This window comes from Mya arenaria, chromosome 7 (assembly GCF_026914265.1).
Source record: "Mya arenaria isolate MELC-2E11 chromosome 7, ASM2691426v1".
In the NCBI taxonomy this organism is placed as follows: Eukaryota; Metazoa; Mollusca; class Bivalvia; order Myida; family Myidae; genus Mya; species Mya arenaria.
In genome coordinates this window covers 5,110,685-5,135,357 of record NC_069128.1, presented here as the reverse complement: position 1 = coordinate 5,135,357, position 24,673 = coordinate 5,110,685, and the positions used below count along the sequence as shown (strand labels likewise).

The 24,673-nt window shown below is 34.4% G+C and overlaps 1 long non-coding RNA gene across 1 annotated transcript; it reads right to left on the bottom strand.

The window, feature by feature from the left end:
• Positions 1-983: 983 nt before the first annotated feature.
• On the bottom strand, positions 984-24,673 carry LOC128241586 (uncharacterized). Its single transcript, XR_008262407.1, has 10 exons — positions 24,534-24,673; positions 23,668-23,794; positions 21,780-22,134; positions 21,429-21,582; positions 14,714-14,884; positions 13,190-13,363; positions 12,915-13,031; positions 12,319-12,415; positions 3,096-3,260; positions 984-2,811 (listed from the first exon to the last, which is right to left on the bottom strand). It is a non-coding gene; the product is annotated as an uncharacterized LOC128241586 (long non-coding RNA).

The window sequence follows — 24,673 nt, the reverse complement described above, 5'->3', positions numbered from 1 at the left end:
ACATTTTTTCGATGTATGCAACCGCTTGCGAATCATCGAGTTTCAATATATATGTATATTTAAAAGTGTTTATCTTGTTATTGTTATCAATGGGCCACCAGGCCAAAAAAACAATTTAAATCAACATGTCAGGAAGTGTTTATCTTGTTATTGTTATTAATAGGCCACCAGGCAACAAAACAACTTTAATCAACATGTCAGGAAGTGTTTATCTTGTTATTGTTATTAATGGGCCACCAGGCCAAAAAACAATTTAAATCAACATGTAAGGAAGTGTTTATCTTGTTATTGTTATTAATGGGCCACCTGGCAACAAAACAACTTAAATCAACATGTCAGGAAGTGTTTATCATGTTATTGTTATTAATGGGCCACCAGGCCAAAAAACAATTTAAATCAACATGTAAGGAAGTGTTTATCTTGTTATTGTTATTAATGGGCCACCAGGCCACAAGAAAACTTAAATCAACATGTCAGGAAGTGTTGATCTTGTCATTGTTATTAATGGGCCACCTGGCCACAAAACAACTTAAATCAACATGTCAGGAAGTGTTTATCTTGTTATTGTTATTAATGGGCCACCAGGCCACAAAACAACTTAAATCAACATGTCAGGAAGTGTTTATCTTGTCATTGTTATTAATGGGCCACCAGGCCACAAAACAACATAAATCAACATGTCAGGAAGTGTTTATCTTGTTATTGTTATTAATGGGCCACCAGGCCACAAAACAACTTAAATCAACATGTCAGGAAGTGTTTATCTTGTCATTGTTATTAATGGGCCACCTGGCCACAAAACAACCTAAATCAACATGTCAGGAAGTGTTTATCTTGTTATTGTTATTAATGGGCCACCAGGCCACAAAACAACTTAAATCAACATGTAAGAATGTGTTTATCTTGTTATTGTTATTATTGGGCCACCAGGCCACAAAACACCTTAAATCAACATGTAAGAAAGTGTTTATCTTGTTATTGTTATTAATGGGCCACCAGGCCACAAAACAACTTAAATCAACATGTAAGGAAGTGTTTATCTTGTTCTTGTTATTAATGGGCCACCAGGCCACAAAACAACTTAAATCAACATGTCAGGAAGTGTTTATCTTGTTATTGTTATTAATGGGCCACCAGGCCACAAAACAGCTTAAATCAACATGTAAGGAAGTGTTTATCTTGTTATTGTTACTAATTGGCCACCAGGCCACAAAACAACTTAAATGAACTTGTCAGGAAGTGTTTATCTTGTTATTGTTATTAATGGGCCACCAGGCCACAAAACAACTTAAATCAACATGTAAGAAAGTGTTTATCTTGTTATTGTTATTAATGGACCACCAGACCACAAAACAACATAAATCAACATGTCAAGAAGTGTTTATCTTGTTATTGTTATTAATGGGCCACCAGGCCACAAAACAACTTAAACCAACATGTCAGGAAGTGTTTATCTTGTTATTGTTATTAATGGACCACCAGGCCACAAAACAACTTAAACCAACATGTCAGGAAGTGTTTATCTTGTTATTGTTATTAATGGGCCACCAGGCCACAAAACAACCTAAATCAACATGTCAGGAAGTGTTAATTTATGAAATGGAAAATGCATTAGCGTTTCAATTTTGACGTTAAAAATATATTTTGGAAGCTATTGTGACGTAATATGATAAACTGTTTCCGGTTGCGGTCGAGTCGGTCTATTAACAGAATAGGTGAGCAATAATTACGTTCAGATTTTCTTAAATAAGAAGTATTTCTCAACAGTTCTTGATAGATATAATGAACTATTGGTGTTAATATAAGAAATGAATTGCGTGAAAAGATGTCATGTTCGGACTCCACATACTTTAATCAGCCGAACTGCGTTTATACCCCGATAATGACATTAATCCCACAATGCATTCCTAAAAAAGACTCATATTAAACTTTTGATACACAAATAGTGGAATAAATATCCAAAGCGAGTGATGTAACGAAATAAAATGATACTGTTGAAAATGGTTGTGTTTTAGCGCTGTAAAATGGCAAATAAGTATTAATGCTGTAACTATAATCCCACTTCGTGGTCATACAATACGATATATATAATATGTTTTTACTATTTCGTATTAAATGACCACTAAAGCGAGATCGTCTATATCCTAGACAATTTGATATTAAACTGATAAACAGAAACATTCTGCCGATGAATTGTGATAAATGCTTACTAAAACAAGTCTACCAAAATAATAAAAAACGATGCAAAGTAATATCCACCTTGAGACCACTAATTCAAATAATTTACCCGCGTGTTGCCTTTTGCTGTCAAGGAAATAGTTCTCTAATAATGTGTCAATGGGTTGAACTAATCACTAACTTCACAAAACACAAACATGTTTGAGTTAGAAATTAAATTGTACATTTCATAGCATTAGGAAAAGGCGGGTATGTTTACCTTAAATGCTTAAACTAGTTTATTGTGTTTAAAACATAGCATCAAGTTAATTTATCCGCAACACTTTTTTGGATAAATTTACAAAACATAACTAAATGCATTAAATACTCCAGTTAAATCTTAATTACTCAATCGTAGCATCATAGTTGACGTCTTCAACGTTGTGTACCGTTGGAAGGAATAGTAATACCCGCCAGTATTGTACTGTTCATTCAGGTAACTGTGCGCGCACCTATTGTACCACCAGCCTCCTCCATAGTATCGGGCACAGTTACCATACAACCACTTGTCCACGTCACTATCATATGTTGAAAACGGTTGGTGGTTGATATCCCTATAATCACCGATATCGGAGAGAAGATAGGAACCGGACACTGTAAACATACCGGGTTACCCCAACTGATATCAGTATCATATCAATAGTAGAAAGAGGTTTGAGTGTTAATTACATAATGTATTACAAGTGGGTGTTTAGTAGTCTTTAAATTTGCGCTTTAAACGTTCAACTGTATTCGAAAATATCTTATCATTATGATGGTAAGATTTTATATTTATGTATGAAACCAATTACAGGGCATATCATTATTATGATCGTATCCAGACGTATTTGTCCTAACTCTTTACCACATCCTCCTAGCAACTTTAATGATTAACGTACTTCCTGCTGAGTTAATCCTCCTATCAACGTTGAAGTTGTATTGTTCTGGTGGAGAAATATAAAACCCCGAGTACTCGTCGAATCCCGTAGTTCCGTCTAATAACCGCAAGTCTATACGTAAGGTCATCTTAGCCCGGCTTGCAATGGAGTAAAGAAGATCCAGACCTGTGGAAAAGATTTATTTAAGTTACACTAATGATATTGAGGTATGTGCACACTAAGTATAATGAGGTATATAAAAACTAATGATATTGAAGTATGTGCACACTTAGTATAATGAGGTATATAAAAACTAATGATATTGAGGTATGTGCACACTAAGTATAATGAGGTATATAAAAACTAATGATATTGAGGTATGTGCACTCTAAGTATAATGAGGTATATAAAAACTAATGATATTGAGGTATGTGCACACTTAGTATAATGAGGTATATAAAAACTAATGATATTGAAGTATGTGCACACTAAGTATAATGAGGTATATAAAAACTAATGATATTGAGGTATGTGCACACTAATGATATTGAGGTATGTGCACACTTAGTATAATGAGGTATATAAAAACTAATGATATTGAAGTATGTGCACACTAAGTATAATGAGGTATATAAAAACTAATGATATTGAGGTATGTGCACACTTAGTATAATGAGGTATATAAAAACTAACGATATTGAGGTATGTGCACACTTAGTATAATGAGGTATATAAAAACTAATGATATTGAAGTATGTGCACACTAAGTATAATGAGGTATATAAAAACTAATGATATTGAGGTATGTGCACACTAATGATATTGAGGTATGTGCACACTTAGTATAATGAGGTATATAAAAACTAATGATATTGAGGTATGTGCACACTAAGTATAATGAGGTATATAAAAACTAATGATATTGAAGTATGTGCACACTAAGTATAATGAGGTATATAAAAACTAATGATATTGAGGTATGTGCACACTAAGTATAATGAGGTATATAAAAACTAATGATATTGAGGTATAAGCACACTAAGTATAATGAGGTATATAAAAACTAATGATATTGAGGTATGTGCACACTAAGTATAATGAGGTATATAAAAACTAACGATATTGAGGTATGTGCACACTAAGTATAATGAGGTATATAAAAACTAATGATATTGAGGTATAAGCACACTAAGTATAATGAGGTATATAAAAACTAATGATATTGAGGTATGTGCACACTTAGTATAATGAGGTATATAAAAACTAATGATATTGAGGTATAAGCACACTAAGTATAATGAGGTATATAAAAACTAACGATATTGAGGTATGTGCACACTAAGTATAATGAGGTATATAAAAACTAATGATATTGAGGTATGTGCACACTAAGTATAATGAGGTATATAAAAACTAATGATATTGAGGTATGTACACTCTAATGATATTGAGGTATGTGCACACTTAGTATAATGAGGTATATAAAAACTAATGATATTGAGGTATGTACACTCTAATGATATTGAGGTATGTGCACACTAAGTATAATGAGGTATATAAAAACTAATGATATTGAGGTATGTACACTCTAATGATATTGAAGTATGTGCACACTTAGTATAATGAGGTATATAAAAACTAACGATATTGAGGTATGTGCACACTAAGTATAATGAGGTATATCAAAACTAATGATATTGAGGTATGTGCACACTAAGTATAATGAGGTATATAAAAACTAATGATATTGAGGTATGTGCACACTAAGTATAATGAGGTATATAAAAACTAATGATATTGAGGTATGTGCACACTAAGTATAATGAGGTATATAAAAACTAACGATATTGAGGTATGTGCACACTAAGTATAATGAGGTATATAAAAACTAATGATATTGAGGTATGTACACTCTAATGATATTGAGGTATGTGCACACTAAGTATAATGAGGTATATAAAAACTAATGATATTGAGGTATGTACACTCTAATGATATTGAAGTATGTGCACACTTAGTATAATGAGGTATATAAAAACTAATGATATTGAGGTATGTGCACACTAAGTATAATGAGGTATATAAAGACTAATGATATTGAGGTATGTGCACACTTAGTATAATGAGGTATATAAAAACTAACGATATTGAGGTATGTGCACACTAAGTATAATGAGGTATATAAAGACTAATGATATTGAGGTATGTACACATTAATCATTTTGCGACATGTACACAATAAGTTTATGAGGTATATATACGCTAAGATTATGAGGTATGTACACACTAAGGATATTGAGGTATGTACACACTAAGTATATGAGGTATGTACACACTAAGGATATTGAGGTATGTACACACTAAGGATTTTGGGGTATGTACACACTATGTATATCAGGTATGTACACGCTATTGATATCTTACCTGGTATGAGACAACTACACACTGATGAAATTGAGGCGAATGTACACTCAATATGTTAGAGTATAAAGACATTAATGATTTTTAGGCAGGTAAAAACTAACGCTATTGAGGTATAAACACACTTATGATAATGAGGAACACCCTAATTATAATGAGGTATTTACATACTAAGGTATTGAGGTATGTACGCTCCAATGATGTTGAGGAAAGTAAACACTTATGATATTGAGATATGTATAAATCAATAATATCGAGGAAGGTACACACTAATGATATTGAGGTACATACACACTTATGGTATTCAGGTATGAACACACTTATGATATTAAGGTATGTACGTAATAATTATATTAAGGTATGTACGCTATAATTATATTGAGGTAAATACACACTAATAAAATTGAGATATCTACACAGTAATGGTTATGAAGGTATAAACACGCTAATGATAATGAGGTATGTATACACTTGTGCTATTGAGGTATGCATCCGCTAAAGATATTGAGGTATGAACACACTTATAATAAAGAGGTATGCACACACTAATGATATTAAGGTATGTACACACTTATAATAAAGATGTATCTACACACTATTAATATTAATTTTGTACACATTATTAAGTATGTACACACATTATTGTCATTGAGGTAAGAGCACACTAATGACATTGAGGTTATTAAACACATACGAGCGTTACTATCTATAGTGTCATAAGTTGCAGGTTAGGGAGACCACTGTGCGACTTCTGGCGCTGTAATACAGTTTGTCCGGTGCTTGCTCGGCATTTCTGCCACAACCGACAAGTTAATAAACGCATGTGCTTTGCATAGCGCAGTTCAAAGTGAATTGCCGCCATCTTCGTTTTGATTGATTCGTTGTCGCAAGGAATAAGAGCTATAGCATGGATTAGATGTTTCCACCCTCAAAGATGAAATAACAAGCTATCTATTTATTTCGGATCGAAGAAACGAAGAATTATGCCCCCATCCTCACTTTCCGAAGTGAGTTTTGTATTTTTGTTTTAAAATAAATTGTAATTTCGCTTTGCTTATTTGCGATTCTTTTTCCGTTGAATTTTGTTAGAATAACATAGTTAGCTCTGCATGAGCTGGGTCTCTAAATAAGACGGTTAAACTCAAAATGAGCTGGGTCTCTGAATTAGACGGTTAAACTCGAAATGAGCTGGGTCCCTTAATAAGACGGTTGTGCTCGGAATGAGCTGTCTGTGAATAAGACGGATGTGCTCTGAACGAGCTATGTCTGTGAATGAGACGGTTAAACTCGAAATGAGCTGGGTCTCTGAATAAGACGGTTGTGCTCTGAGCGAGCTGTGTCTGTGAATGAGACGGTTAAACTCGAAATGAGCTGGGTCTCTGAATAAGACGGATGTGCTCTGAACGAGCTGTGTCGGTGAATGAGACGGTTAAACTCGAATTGAGCTGGACCTTTATATAAGACGGTTGTGCTCAAAATGAGCTGTGTTTGTGAATGAGACAGTTAAACTCGAAATGAGCGGGGTCCCTGAATGAGACGGTTCTGCTCAGAATAAGCTGTGTATCTGAATGAGAGAGTTTTGCTGGGAATGAGGTGTGTCTCTGAATGAGAGGGCTTTGCTCGGAATGAGGTGTGTCTCTGAATGAGACGGTTTTGCTCAGAATGAGCTGTGTATCTGAATGAGAGGGTTTTGTTCGGAATGAGCTGTGTATCTGAATGAGAGGGTTTTGCTCGAAATGAGGTGTGTCTCTGATTGAGACGGTGTTTCTTAGAATGAGTTGTGTCTCTGATTGAGACGGTGTTTCTTAGAATGAGCTGTGTCTCTGATTGAGACGGTGTTTCTAAGAATGAGGTGTGTCTCGGAATGAGACGGTTTACCTCGGAATGAGCTGTGTCTCTGATTAAGACGGTGTTTCTTATAATGAGCGTTGTCTCTAAATGAGACGGATCTGTTCAGAATGAGCTGTGTCTTTGATTTAGACGTTGTTTCATAGAATGAGCTGTGTCTCTGATTGAGACGTTGTTTCTTAGACTAGGCTGTGTCTCTGAATGAGACGGTTTACCTCGGAATGAGCTGTGTCTCTGATTGAGACGGTGTTTCTTAGAATGAGCGTTGTCTCTAAATGGGACGGTTCTGCTCAGAATGAGTTGTGTATCTGAATGAGAGGGATTTTCTCAGAATGAGTTTTGTCTCTGAATGACACAGTTTTTCTAAAAATGATCTGTGTCTCTGAATGACTCGGTTTTTCTCAGAATGAGCTGTCTCTAAATATCTGTGACGTTTTTTCTCGGAAAGAGCTTCGTCTCTAAAAAACGGCTTTTTCTCAGAATGACCCTTAATGAGATGGCTTTGCTCGAAATGATCTCCTGTCTCCAAATAAGACGGTTTGCTCGAAATGAGCTTCGTCTCTGATTGAGACCTTTTTTTTCTCAGAATCAGCGGTGCCTCTGAATGAGACGGGTTTGCTCGAAATGAGCTGTGTGTCTGAATGAGACGGTTCTTGCTCGGAATGAGCTAAGTCTCCAAATGAGACGGGTTTCTCCGAATAAGCGGGATTTACAAATGAGAAGGTTTTGCTCGGAATGAGCAGGGTCTTTGTGTGAAACGGTTTTGCTCCGTATTAGCTATACTTTGGATGAGATTATTGTTTCTGTTTATGTTTAATTATAGAGTTAAATGTTTCAGTGTTAAATGGTCGGTTGAGATCTGATGTTTCTAAAGATATTTATATCTGTTAATGTGATGAATGCAAGAAGTAAGTTTCTTTTAATTGTCTGCAGTTGAAATATATTCATTGATTTTACACTTTTTTCAATCGATAAATATTCTTGCCCGGTATAGACAACTCCTATACAGTCGTGGTTTTATATTTTATGAGATTAATATGTTAAGCTAAATTAATTGAAAGAAAACGTAAATATATTTATTTCCGTTCGGAATAAAATGTAATTACGATAATAACCATATATGGTGATGGGCGATGTATATTCGATGGTACTGGTCAGTGGGTTTACATCACTAAGGAGCTCGTATTAAAGCCGCTTGTTCGCGTGTTGTCGTCATTCGAGGTTGTATATCGGGCAGATTTTTACTGGTCAGTGGGTTTACATCACTAAGGGGCTCGTATTAAAGCCGCTTGTTCACGTGTTTTCGTCATTTGAGTTTGTATATCGGGCAGTTTTACTGGTCAGTGGGTTTACATCACTAAGGAGCTCGTATTAAAGCCGCTTGTTCACGTGTTTTCGTCATTCGAGGTTGTATATCGGGCAGTTTTACTGGTCAGTGGGTTTACATCACTAAGGAGCTCGTATTAAAGCCGCTTGTTCACGTGTTTTCGTCATTCGAGGTTGTATATCGGGCAGTTTTACTGGTCAGTGGGTTTACATCACTAAGGAGCTCGTATTAAAGCCGCTTGTTCACGTGTTTTCGTCATTCGAGGTTGTATATCGGGCAGTTTTACTGGTCAGTGGGTTTACATCACTAAGGAGCTCGTATTAAAGCCGCTTGTTACGTGTTGTCGTCATTCGAGGTTGTATATCGGGCAGTTTTACTGGTCAGTGGGTTTACATCACTAAGGGCTCGTATTAAAGCCGCTTGTTCACGTGTTTTCGTCAGTCGAGGTTGTATATCGGGCAGTTTTACTCAAGAAAACTGGTTTGAAATACCCTCACATCCCTTAAGGATTTGTATATGCCTGTTTAAATTTATAGAATATGCACATACTTGTTGGAGTCTCGTTAAAACAAATGAGGAAGGCAAAATAATGCACCAATGTGAATGTTCACTTGTAAGGACCAGTAAAATGTGCAGTCGACCACTGAAAGAATGTAACATGTTGCTTACGTTCAAACGAAACATACATAGCAAGTGTCTCAATGATTTCATTTGTTTTGTTCCAGTTGAAGCAAACATTTCAAAGTTATAGTCGCCTAACATACGGAACATTTCGTGTTCGGTGCACCTTGCTGTTTAATTTTAAATGGATGACGTAGCCGACATCTGAATTCATTCCCAAAATTGCAGAAATCGCAAACGCCAAGTGGCATCACATTGTGATAATTTAAGATTTTGTTTGCGCATTTCAACCATTCAAGCGATTTGGTGTGCTGATCATTAACAGTTGAATTATTCACATGCTATTATATAGCAACGTGCATAAAACTTGATGTTGCTTAGCAAGTGCATCCTTTATTTATACTCGTTTCTTGAATGATAATTATTCATCTATGAATTTAATTGCTTTTACAAATATGTTGTGTTGTACAATTCGAACTTGTATATTTTAATTCGCATTATGTATGTGGTATAGATATACGCTTCCAATAACAGGCCAAATCATATAGCATAGATATGACAATTATATTCAATATAGTGTATGTTGTTGGAATAAATATACTTGCTTGCCCGGACCACTCCTGTTTAGTCATTGGTTTTATACTTTATGCGTTGAATGTGCAATTTTTGTTTCCCTAAATCTTAATTATAAGGGAGTTAATTCTTGTACCTCTAATACCTTCCATTCCTTTTCTGTAATTCTACGCATGATTACATGTATATGGCGCTCACATTCATTGTTAGAATCTAAGTCGCGGGGACGGTCGTCTAATATTTTTACATGGCGGATTCGGGAGCTCGGCCATCGTCGCTTGCCGAACAAATTTCGGAGTTGGAACGTGAGGAGGATATATTTAAAAAGGGAATTGTTGAACCCCAGACAGAAGCCTTTTCCGCAGGACATTGAAGCTGTGAAAGAAGAAAGAGCTACCCTCCAACGTTTGATGGAGGAGCCCCGTAAATCTTCTGAGGCCCGGCGATTAAGGCGTGACATAAAGAACTAAAAGGTCAACTTTCAGCGTTGGAAGTTTCTGATTCGCATGACCCCCATTTTCCCATCCCGACCCATGTTTGGACATAGGGTTGAAGAGAATATTCAGCTGCTGCGTGCTTCAGAATCGCTCAACCGCAAGGTGGACTCAAAAATGCCGCTTGAAGTATTGAACAGTGTGGAAGTTAATGTCAAACCAAAGAAAATTAAATCAGGAAAATCTTCGAAATGTACTGATATACATGTAAAACGACCCCAATTGTGGCCCTTTTGCTTCAAAAATCTTAATTATAAGGGAGTTAACTCTTGTACCTCTAATACCTTTCATTCCTTTTCTGTAATTCTACGCTTGATTACTTGTATTTGGCGCTCACATTCATTGTTAGAATTTAAGTCGCGGGGACGGTCGTCTAATATTTTTACCCTCCCTCCCGCCCTTCATGTACTGTATTATTTTTGTAATTTATATAATTTATTTGTAATTACATGTATTGTGTTTATTCATATTTCCCAGATTAAAGGGTGATTTGGCTGCTATTTTCTGAATCATATGTGTGAAATAATAATGGAGCCTTTTTTTTGGCCAAAATAAAATATGTTTTCATATAATGTGTTTTTAATATTCCCGACATGAATGAATGAATGGAATGAATAAAGAATTTGTTTGTCTGGAAATATTTAAAGAAGACATAACTCGTCCTTTTCATCAACTGACGCAGACTATTGCCCATGACCTTCAGACAAGTTCGTCTACAAAGGCTTCACGAGGTGTGCCGCAATTGTGGTCATCAAACTTGTGTGTCTTACATGGATAACTTTGTCTACACATTCCATAAGACCAAACATATCGAATGGTTTTCTTTTCTTTCAGAATAGCTGATTTTTTTTTTAAATACATCAAATATTTACTTCAGATTTCGATCGGCTAAAAAAAGAAATACAGATAAACATAAAATGAGATTCCATCATTGAACTCGATGTTGACCGAAGTCCTGAATTGAGAATTCTCAGAATACAATCGGAGATCGGCCATTTCCCTTCGAAAACACAATCGGATGTATATGAACAGTTACAATGACAAAAATTCTTAACATTTAATTACGCTGCAAGTAGATAATTTCAATTTAGCAGCTTAACATACAAAATTGACTCTCAGGAATCTTAATTATTTCTGCAATAACAGATTGCTCTGGGATTGAATTTGAAGGTGCTATAAAGAATACACGTTAAAACACTACAAGCAATTAATACTATTATTTCTTTTTGAGTTTACGAACTAATTTTACTACATTTTTTTCAAGACTCGTCGTATGGCGGAGATTGCCGAGGTGTTCTAATTGTCATTTAAGTAGACTGGGTACTAAAGTTAAAAGACCGGTTTAACATACTGAACTAAACGAACATTGCATTGAGTCGTTCCATTCCTATAGACTCTGTGAAGTTCTGAATACAGATCTACCGAAATGTTAACCAAATAGTTATCTTTACAGTTACTGTACATCTTTTACAGCAACTTGAATGATAAGAAATAAAAGACACACATATGTATTAAAGATGTAAGTAAATTGTTACTGATCACAATTTTGTGATGATTGCCCTTGAGCCATCCGGCCCTCAGGCACATGTTTGAATATGAACTCAAAATTTTAGTATATTCGCACATAACCATTAAGAAATAATTCTACAAGATGTCACGCTTTCTCCACACTTGAATAGAAAAAAAACAATGAACGTTAGAATACTAAACTCATGATATCGTCATATTCGCATATATCCACTCAAGATAACATGTCATTAGTTACTTCAACTCTCATCTCAAATTAAATGTATGATAGTAATCACCTTTTAACTTCCGTCAAACTGCTCGATGCTAAAGAAAGAGTATATCCATTTATGTTGCCTTGTTTGTTATGCAGATGTGTAGTTTATTTAAAGCGAGGACCAGCACTAAAATCGACTTTGTGTATGGAGAAAGTTCCGTTATCGTAAGAACTTACCCATCCAAAATTCACCATCCAGTGAGCCAAAACCCTATTCGTACTTTACAAAACCCCTGTTGAATTCAACAGACCCATCAACTCGTCTTTGAAACACCTACAGATAGAAGTAAGAAGTCAATGTTTAAAAAACCTTAATTACAGTTGTTTTATTTATTAGATTTCCGGCATGGTATGGGCTTTGAACATTATTATTTATTATCGTTTATATTTAAAACATCTTTAAAACATCAGTCTATTATTCAAAAGTCGGGGGCATTAAACAACATTAACCTTTTCTATTTATGTCTCCAATACCTTAAACAACAGTACTCCTTATTATTTACGGGTTGAATACCTTAAACAACATGGTTATTTACTATATATGGGTGAAAATATAAAAAAAAAACATTAATATATAATATGCTTGGCTTGAATACCTAAACAATGCATCAGTTTGCACATGCGTTTGTCAAATGCCATATACAAAAGCAATTTTCATGTATTTGTTAAATACGTACATAAACATCAATTATCATAAAAATGTATTGGTCATATAACTTTAATCAGATTATCGCAACATTATATAAACATCATCATACTAACTGTCCACCCACCACCATCTGTATCCATATCGCAGTAAACATCCACTTTCTTGTCCGTGTTCCAGGGCGTGATTCTGTACACACCCGAACCACGTGACAAACCCCGTTTCAGCACATCACTGCAGTCATCTGGGAGTATATGATGTCCACAGTGTCTTTATTAAATAGTGAACTGTGATAATGCCACACATAAGAATACAAGTCGAAACCATTGAAGCTTACACTGTAACGAAAATACAGTGAATCAACACACGTGTCTTACATTTGAATAAATCAATGCTTCTTACATTTGACAGACTGCTGCAAGTTACATTGTTTTTTTTCAATGTCTTGTCCCGGGCACACCATCCCGCCATAAGCAGGTCTTGGATCGGAGCAGGATCGGTTTCTGGTCTCCACGCCGTCACCACAGGACACAAAACAGGTGCTTTATGTCGACCACAAAGCCCATTGACCATCCACTGTAGTATAGAACATTATGTTGCATTTTAGAAAGAAATATTCAGGCCATTATTTTGGTGGCTTGTGGAGTATGGACGATGCATAAAATGTTATCGCAGGACACCTGAAATTTGTTTTATTTCGTTTATAAAACCCCTTAGTCATCAGCAGAAACAGAATTTATATTTAGTCATTTTTCTATTGTAAAATGTTTCGGAGCATTCGGACCATTTTGACATTTCACTCGAATATTAGAAACGACAAACATATTTATACGTTGATCATGTTTGTCGTTGATTTGTTGTCTATACAGTAAAACTGCGATCGCTCGAGGTCGCCGGGGACCGAGCCTAAATCTCGAGGGAACCGATGTTTCGAACGACCCGATTTTCAATTCTCCAGTCTGTTATGAAATATATTTCAAGTATGAAGTCGTCTGTTTACTTTGACACCGATAATGTGTTGCGTTGTGGAAATCGCTCATATGTTCAAAGGCTGTCGTTTACTATATGTATACTAAACATAAAATGTAAAAGAAATATCAATAAATCGATTTTTTTTATAAAATGGCCATATTGCAAAGCAAAGTGACAGAAAGAAATTCTTTTCAGAGATTCCGATGTTGGATCGATATGGTAGTGTTTATTCATATTTTTATTACTCATTTACATTTCTCACAATTAACTTCTCGTCATTAACGTCTCATAATTATCTTCTAAAATGCCCATATCAACAAATATCGGTCATGCGTTAACAGTGTTAAACGGTTTTTCACACCTTAATATCAATTGCCTTTCAACTGTCATTGCAATTTTTACAACTTGCGAAAATTTTAATACCTAGCAATTGTTTGTTTATTGTGGAACACGCGTACGGGATAAAGAGTGAAATTATGACCTCGAGGGAGCTATAAGGTTTTGTGCATGATTTGTGTACTTGGGACCGAGAATATTGCCCGACTCATCGACACAGTTATGTTTCGATGCTTCGTAGGTATATTTTATATGAAAATAGAAGGAAAGGAGTTCGGGACCAAGCTCCGACGTCGAGGGAACGCCGGTTCTCGAACGACCGCTTGTTCGAACGACCGCAGTTTTACTGTAGTAGTTTTATCAATTTGGTCAGAAATCTTGTAGGATAGTTTTTGTTTTTGTTTTTTTTACATAAATTTTAATTAACACTTTGCAACCATTTAACAATGGTTAAAGATGGATAGGAGATGTTCGTATGAATAGGTAAACACTGATGTGTAGCTTTTCTCACAAATACAACTAATAACCTATACATATTATGTGTTTTAAATTATACCGAATTTTGGTAGTTCCTATTGAGAGAATTTGTATTTTTTAAAGTAATCGCAACGTACTTACATGGACAAACCTCGCGAATGACGCAGTCCTCTGTTTCTGTATCATCACCAATACAAATGCCATCAGTAAAAGGGGGAGGTACATAGCATGACCTCTGTCTACTTCGTCTTCCCTTGTCACATGACTGAGAACAGTCGGACCATGCAGACCAGTCACTCCAGGAAATGTGAACTACATAGAAAAATATTACAATATTAAAAGGCGGTTGTGCAACGCAGGTTAAGTAACTACCTCTGCTGTCCCAGTTACATATCTGAGAACATTTGGACCTTGCGTACCAGTCACTCCAGGAAATGTGAACTAGATAGAGAAATGTAGCAATATTAAAAGAAGGCTGTCCAACGCAGGTTAAGTAACTACCTCTGCTGTCCCAGTTACATAACTGAGAACATTTGGACCTTGCGTACCAGTCACTCCAGGAAATGTGAACTAGATAGAGAAATGTAGCAATATTAAAAGAAGGCTGTCCAACGCAGGTTAAGTAACTACCTCTGCTGTCCCAGTTACACAGCTGAGAACATTTGGACCTTGCAGACAAGTCATGAAATGTGAACTAAATAGAAAAATATAACTGTATTTAAGGTGACGGATCAACGTAAGTGCTGGGGATATGGCTTCATGTAATGCCATGTAATTAAGAACAATACTACAATGATGACCCAAATCTCTATGTACTGTGACATAGATAACTGCATCAAAATGATTCCACGCCATTTGCAAACATTTTGTCATTTTCTATGACGGGTCGTTTTAAACAACGTTTCGTGTCGTTGTCATTTACATATCGTGTCGTTGTCATTTACATATCGTGTCGTTGTCATTTACATGTCGTGTCGTTGTCAGTTGTAAATTGTGTCGTTGTTCCTTATATCTTGTGTCATTGTGATATATATAACGTGTCGGTGTCGGTTATATCACGTGTCGTTGTCAGTTATATCACGTGCCGTTGTCAATTATATCACGTGTCGCTGGCTGTTATATCCCTTGTGGTTGTAAGTTATATAACGTGTCGTTGTCATTTATATCCCGTGTCGTTGTCAGTTATATCATGTGTTGTAATCATATATAATTATAATGTGTCTTAGTCAGTTATTTTGTGTGTCATTGTCAGTTAAATTGCGCATCGTTGTCAGTTATTTAAAGTGTCATTGTCAGTGTTTTGTGTCGTTGTCAGTTAAATTGCGCATCGTTGTCAGTTATTTAAAGTGTCGTTGTCAGTGTTTTGTGTCGTTGTCAGTTAAATTGTGCATCGTTGTCACTTATTTAAAGTGTCATTGTCAGTGTTTTGTGTCGTTGTCAGTTAAATTGCGTATCTTTGTCAAAAATATAATGTTTCTTTGTCAGTTAGATATTGTTTCCCATCATTACTTAATCCAGAGAAACAACAATTTACTTGGAGGCGTAAAAATGATATTGAGAAAAGTAGAATAGATTTCTGGCTAATTGAGCATAACTTTGTACCCCAAATATATTCCACAGATATAAGACCTGCCATCATAAAAACAACGGATCATATGGCTATCTCAATGAAAATCAAAATACCTAATAAACGAGGTCCTGGGTATTGGAAATTTAATAATTCTCTCCTTGAAAATAATGAATACAAAACTATCATCGGCATTTCTTTAGATACAATCATTCAACAAGATATTAAACCTCAGATGAAATGGGAAATTTGTAAAATAGAAATTAGAAATCGAACAGTTGAATTTTCGAAACAACAATCGCGAACTCGTCATAACCGTCTGAATGAATTAGAAAAAGAACTTAAAATATTATATGAATCGAATGACAATCACCCAGATGTTGAAATTTCCGCACGTATTATTTTAATTGAAGGAGAAATAAAAGAAATATATAAAAATAAAGCCATAGGCGCACAGATACGGTCAAAGGTAGATTTTATTGAAAAAGGAGAAAGTAATTCAAAATATTTCTTAAATCTTGAACAATCACGTCAAAGTAAGAAAGTCATTAATTCACTCAAGATTGATGGGGCCAGAATACTTATAACTCAAGATATACTAAATATAGAAGTCGAATTTTATAAGAATTTATACACATCAAACTTTAAAAACGACGAACATTATAACCAGTATTTAAATGATATCGAATTAGATTTAACATTGGATTCTAAATTAGCCGATAATTGTGAGTGAGAAATTTCTTATGAAGAAGCTATAAGAGCACTTAATGATATGAAACTTAACAAAAGTCCTGGACTCGATGGTCTTACGGTAGAGTTTTATCAAACGTTTTGGCATTTAATTGGAGACCTAGTTATTTCAGCTTTAAATGAGAGTTATGAAAAAGGTGAATTATCTTTTACTCAAAAACAAAGTGTATTTTCGCTATTATATAAAAAAGGAGACACAGAAAATCTTGAAAACTGGCGACCTATTTCTCTCTTGAATATTGATTATAAGTTAGCAGCAAAGGTATTAGCAAAACGATTTCAATCCGTTTTACCAAGCATCATAAGTCAAGACCAACAAGGATACATAAAAAATAGAAATATATGTTTTAACATTAGGCAAATAGATGATATAATTGATTATACGGATTTAACTGATTTAGACGGTGCTATTCTATTTTTAGATTTTAAAAAAGCTTTTGATACAGTCGAGTGGCCTTTCCTGTTCGAAATTTTGAATAAATATGGATTTAAACCTTCCTTTCTTAATTGGGTGAAAACTCTGTATTGTAACATAACATCAACAATTGCAAACAACGGATGGATCACAAACTCATTTAGACTACAACGTGGTGTACGGCAAGGTTGTCCTCTTTCTGCGTTGTTTTTTATCATAGTAGCTGAAGTCTTATCAACACAGTTAAGAAAATGTGAAAATTATGAAGGTATAAAAGTTCAAGGGAAACATCTTAAAGTTACTCATCTCGCTGATGACACAACTGTCTTTTTAAAAAATCACAATGAAATACCAATTGTTCTTGATATATTCGATCAGTTTGGAAATTATTCTGGACTGAAACTAAATAGGGAAAAAACCCAAGGCCTTTGGATTGGCAAATCAAAAAATAATATAAGTAATATTATGAATAACATAAAGTTCACGTCAAGATACGTTAAATCACTTGGAGTATATTTTGGAAATGATAAACATGGATGTATAAATTTAAGCTGGAATGAAAATATAGATAAATGTAAACAATTGATAAATAATTGGAGAAAAAGAAATCTAACTGTCTTTGGCAAAATAACTGTTATAAAATCTTTACTTTTTCCAAAACTTGTATATCTTGCTCAAAATATAGTAACGTCGGATTCAATTATAAAGACTATAAACTCCATGGTTTTTGAATTTCTTTGGAGTGGAAAAAAAGATAAAATCAAGCGTAAAACAGTTATGGGAAACGGACTTGAAGGTGGTTTAGAGATGCCAGATTTTGAATATTATTCTAAAACAATGACATTAAAATGGGTGATTAATCTGACTAATACAGTTGATGCAAATTGGAAAATTATACCATCAGTAATATTAGACCAATTTGGAAAGAATTTTCTTATTTTTCATATGAATTTAGACTCTATTAAGTCTTTACCTATTAAAACAAACAAAATCACACTGTTCTATAAGCATTTGTTATTAATATGGATTCAGTTTAAGCAACTTCCAGTTAATCAAACGAAAACACCCAAAAGTTACTTCAATATTAAAAAGGAAATAATATGGGGTAATAAACTTATAAAAATAAAAAATAAAAGTCTTCTATTTAAGAACTGGATTGATTCCAACATACTATACATAAACGATATTCTTTCGAATTCGGGCAACTTAGATGCTAATTGTATTCTTGTTAAGCTAAAAAATAAACAAAATTGAATTGCAGAAGTAAATATTTTAAAACAAGCAATTTCTAACACTTGGAAAGAAACTCTTACATCGGATATATCTACAAAAACAAACGTCAATCCAATTACTAATAAGTGTCCAAAATAAACCTTTTAAAGATATGACGAATAAGCAAATATATCAAATATATATAAAGCAATTTTATGAAAAGCCTTACATTCATGGTTATTGGGATCGGCGGTTGCAAGAGCATATTTGCTGGAACTCTTGGTACGATATTGTTCATAAGTCCATTGTGGATAATAAAGTAAAACAATTTAAAATAAAGTTATTGCATAATCTTGTAGCAACGAATTTAAATTTATTTACTTGGAAATTGAAGGATTGCCCTTTATGCATTTATTGTAATGAAGTAGAAGACTACGAACACTTCTTTATTAAATGTCCATTTTTGACAACTTTCTGGAATGCTATACATGATATCTTCAAAAGATGCGGAATACAGAAAGAAGTTAAGAATTTAAGATATATAGTAATAGGTTACAAAATCAACCAAAAAGAGTATAATATTGTAAACATTGTTTTAAGTCAGATTGCCTATTGCATCTATAAGACTTACTTTATTTATGAAAGGAGATCCAAACCGATAAATATTATGTACCATTTATATAATGATTTGAAAGTTCTTCAAACTCACTTGAACAATAAAAGCATTTCTAAACGTTTTTTAAACGATTTTGTTAATAAAATTACAATATAATGTTAAGGCATTTTCAAAATGTTTAATATTTACCTCAATTGTTAAATGATATTGTTCCACTTCGATATAAATCGATATATATACTTATATATATTGTATGTAATGTTCGTTTTATAAAATAAATAAATTAAACAGGTTGTCATGAACTTGCAATTCCAAAAAGAAAAACATTAAACGTTTAAATATTGAAAAAAAAATTAAAAATATCGTTTCCTTGTCATAACGTGTCGTTGTCAGTTAAATTACGTGTCGTTGTCAGTTCTATACCATATCATTGTCAACTATGTGCCATGTCGTTGTCTGTAATATAACGTATCGTTGTCAGTTAAATGACATGTCGTTGTAGGTTATATAACATATCATTGTCAGTTATATGCCATGTCATTTTCAGTTATATGCCATGTCATTGTCAGTTATATGACGTGTCGTTGTCATTAATACGACGTTTTGTTGTAAGTAATATGACGTGTCTTCGTCAGTTATGTGACGTGGTGTTGTCAGTTATTTCACGTGTCGTTGTCAGTTGGGTGACGTTTCGTTGTCAGTTTTATGACGTGTAGTTGTCTGCTTTATGACATGTCGTTATTAAATATATGACGTGTTTATTAGTTATATGACAACTCGTTGTCAGTAATATGACGTGACGTTGTCATTTATATGACGTGTCATTATTACTTTAATAACGAGTCGTTGTCAGTTGTATGACGTGTCATTGTCCGTTATATGACGTGTCGTTGTCATATTTTGTGTCGTTGTCAGTGATATGATGTTTTGTTATAAGTTATATGAAGAGTTGTTGTCAGTTGTATGACGTGTTGTTTTCAGATGTATTATGTTGTTATCATTTTTATCACGTGTCGTTGTCAGTTATATGACGCGTTGTTATTAGTTATATGACGTGTTGTTTTCAGTTATATAATATATTGGTGTCAGTTATATGACGTGTTGTTGTCAATAATATGACGTGTCTGTGTGCGGTATATGACGTGTCGTTTTTATTTATATGAAGTGTCGAAGTTCGGTATATGACGTGTCATTATCACTTTTATCACTAGTCGTTCTCCGTTATATGACGTGTCGTTTTCCGTTATATGACATGTCGTTGTCCGTTATATGACGTGTCGTTGTCATTTATATGACGTGTCGTTTTCTGTTATATGACGTGTTGTTTTCAGTTATATGACGTTTCATTATCCTTTTTATCACGTGTCGTTGTCTGTAATATGACGTGTAACTATCGTTGTAACTTTTATCACGTGTCATTGGAAGTTATATAACGTGTCATTATCTCTTTTATCACGAATCGTTGTCAGTGAAATGACGTGTTGTTATATGTTATTGACATGCCGTTACAGGTTATATGACGTATAGTTGTCAGTATTATGACATGTGTTTGTCATTTATATTACGTGTAATTGCCAGAAATATGACGAATCCTTGCCAGGTATATGACGAATCGTTGCCGGGTAAATGACGAATCGTTTCTTGGTATATGAGGAATCAGGTATATTACAAATCGTTGTCAGTTAGATGACACGCCAGTATCAGTTATGTGATATATCTTTGGCGTCAGTGTTTTTGGCAGCAACAATATTTATTTTATGGTATCGGACTTAAAATATATTTGCGACATGAAGAAAAACTGCGATCGCTCGAGGACGCCAGGTTCCGAGCTAAAACCTTGAAGGAACCGATGTTTCAAACGACCAAATTTCAGTTTCCCAGTCTGTTTTGAATTGTCTTTCATTGTATTTTAAGTTTAAATGCGTCAAACTGAATGTTTACTTCGACACCGATTATGTATTGCGTTGTGAAAATCGTTCATATGTTCAAAGGCTATCGTATAATAAATGTAAAAATGTATTTGAAAAAAAGAATAATCAGTAATGTTTATTTATACAAAAAAACAACACATTTTTTAAACAAGCATCATTGAAATATGACTGTGCATAATAATAATAATAATAATAATAATAATAATAATAATAATAATAATAATAATAATAATAATAATAATAATAATAATAATAATAATAATAATGTATTTAAAAGCAACTAGTACATGTAGTCATTTTCAGAAAACTTTTTTGCTTTGATCATGCCTGATTTAATGTCCTCACGTTTGCTAAGAGCTACTTACGCGCCCTGATGGTGACCATAATGCCGTCTTCTATTGTAGATCTCTGCTCATCAATGATGCCAACAATTTCATTTGCTCTGCATATTAGCTCTTCAACTTTCTTTTCTAGCTGAATCGTTTCGTTTTGGACATGTGCTCGTGTTGCATAGACGTTCTGAAGTAAATTTGTTTTAAAATGTCCAAGAACATCAGTTTTTATGTGCGATATATTCAAACATGTTTTTAATGATTTTATGTTTCTCTCTTAAAGTGTATAAACAATTCAGTTTTAATTTAAAAATTGTTATTCCTCAAGTGTGCTTATATATCAGAGCGTAATAGCCGCCCACTTACAACTAATGTTTCACTTACCTTTTCCAAAGAAGCTGATACATTTTTTTGCGCTGTTTATGACATGGTCACTTAAAGTGTTGACTAATGTGTCAACAGTTTTAGAAGCGTTTGACAGAAATGCCGACAAGGTGTCTTTGACATCATAATTGACATTGACGAGTTCTTGTTTTTGTTTTTGAAACGAATGTCTATACATTTGGAGAGTAGTTTTGATACCGTTAAAAGCAGATTGTGTATTTATTGTCCCTTTAGTATGCCCAATCGTTGGATTGTCAGTCCCTCCAGTGTTGTTATTGGAGGATTTCACTAGTGATTCAAGATTTGATACTCTTTGAGATAATGCACCAAAATCTCTTTCAATTGTGTCCAATCTCTGAAACGAGAACAATATCCCTGTAAAATAAAGGCATGACAATGTACCATTACATTCTTTTACTGATTTTTTAACAAAGCCGAAGTTGCCAACAGAGAGGAGCCATTTATTTTGGCAACATATTTAAGATATGTTACACAATCTTTTGATCTATTTTATTATAATCATGTTAGAAGTTTTGTTATTTTATTAATACCTACCGCCATAACGTAGTACAGAGAACTGCCTCGGACAATATTATTTGATAGATCAGTATACCTACATATTGACGTCAATAGAAGTATAGGATGATACTTTATTCTTTACCACTTTATGTAGGACTATCAAACTATCGTCCTCGGTTAATATCACAAATTAACGCCTCAACTTCCATTCTTTTAACAAACTGCCTTACGGCAATTGCTGTTATCATCCGATGAACGTAACATGTTCGAATATGTTTGGATTGCAATTATGTAGGACTATCAAACTATCGACATCGATCAATATCACATGTCAGAAACTACATAGTGACCACGTAAGAAGTATAGGATGATACTTTATACTTAACGCATTATGTAGGACTACCAAACTATCGACATCGGTCAATATCACAATACAGATCAGTAAAGCTACATATTGACCTCGACAGAAGTATAGGATGATACTTTATACCTTACGCCACTATGTAGTATTACCAAACTATCGTCATCGGTCAATATCACAATACAGGTCAGTAAAACTACATATTGACCTCGACAGAAGTATAGGATGATACTTTATACCTTACGCCACTATGTAGTATAACCAAACTAGCGTCATCGGTCAATATCACAATACAGGTCAGTAAAACTACATATTGACCTCGACAGAAGTATAGGATGATACTTTATACATTACGCCACTATGTAGTATAACCAAACTATCGTCATCGGTCAATATCACAATACAGATCAGTAAAACTACATATTGACCTCGACAGAAGTATAGGATGATACACTATAACTTACGGCATAATGCAGGACTACCAACTAACGTCCTCGGTCATTATCAGGTGACCGGTCTGTTAATCGACATATTGACCTCAAAAGAATTATAGGATGATACAATATACCGTACACCGTTTTGTACAACAACTAAACTAACGTCCTCGGTCTGCATCAGGTGACGGATCAGTAAATCTGTATATTGACCTCAACATCAGATGAAACTTTATACCTTATGCATTCATCTAATACTATCAAACTATCGTCCTATGTTAATTTCACGTGACAGGTCAGCAAAACTAAGTATATATGTAGAGGTATATAAATGAACAATATCTATGTACCGCCATTAAGAAAGACTGCCAAGCTAGCGTCCTCAGTCATAATCAATTAACAGGCTAGCATAAGTAGATATTGACCTTAATAAAAGTATATAGTGTAAAAATTTCTACCTACAGCTATTTAGTAGTGCCGATAAGTTAACGTCATCGGTCAATATTGCTGAATTCGTCAGCAAAACAAAATATTGACCTCAACAGAAGACTATAACTGTAGAATATAAACCTACCAGCTGAACGTAGTACTGGAAGCCTTTCCATAGTTGAATTTGCCGCTCCATTCTAGCAAGCCTGTCGCCCACACAGGTTGGTATCGTCAACGTCACCACAACGACAAATAGATGTAACCAAACCATTCTGTAAAAAATAAATTGCTAAAATAATTAAATCATAAACAGCAATTTCATCGGCTAAATTTTGGGTTGGCTCTTGAATATGGCCGATGTTTTAACAAACTATACAAAGTAAGCAGACTTCTCTGTAATCTGAGTTGATTGTTGAATACGACCCCTGGATGAACGAACATTACAGACTAAGCAGACTTCTCTGATACTATTGTTGTCAGTTAAATGTATGAGGGAACTTGTCTTATCGTCTAAATATTCATCTTATCGTCTAAATGTTCGTAAAGCTGGCCCCGTTAATCTGCTTACGATAAGATCTTTCGTGATAATATTATCAAATATGCTTTTTTATGTTAAAACAAATGCTTCAAATAAACAAACAAATCACAAATGATTTTCTTCTTATAGGTAACAACCCAAGGCAAACACCACATCAAACATACATTCAATTATTTATTTGGATGGTAAGTCCAGGGAAATTCGTGGGCCATGGCATACTTAGTCGTTTGATCGCGGAATTAAGTCGTTGTCACGACGTAACTCAGTCCAGGCCACGAGATAACTTAGTCGTGAGAACCATACAGTAAGTTGTGGGAACGAGATAGGAAGTCGTCACTACGACATAATTAAGTCATGGCCATGAGATTATAAAGTTGTGGAAACGAGATAAAACTAAATCGCACATCTTTGCCACCGTAGCTATTTTATATGTACTAGCATAGAATGTTTATCAACAAATTAAATTAACATACCTTATCCAATGGAATTGATTACTACGCATTTACTTTATCCTGTTCTGCACTTTTCCAAACGGTTCAGCAAGCAAACATCCGCGTTTCTGATAGCTGGGATGCACCAGCACTCTGATATAAGCAGCTATTTTGAGCATCAG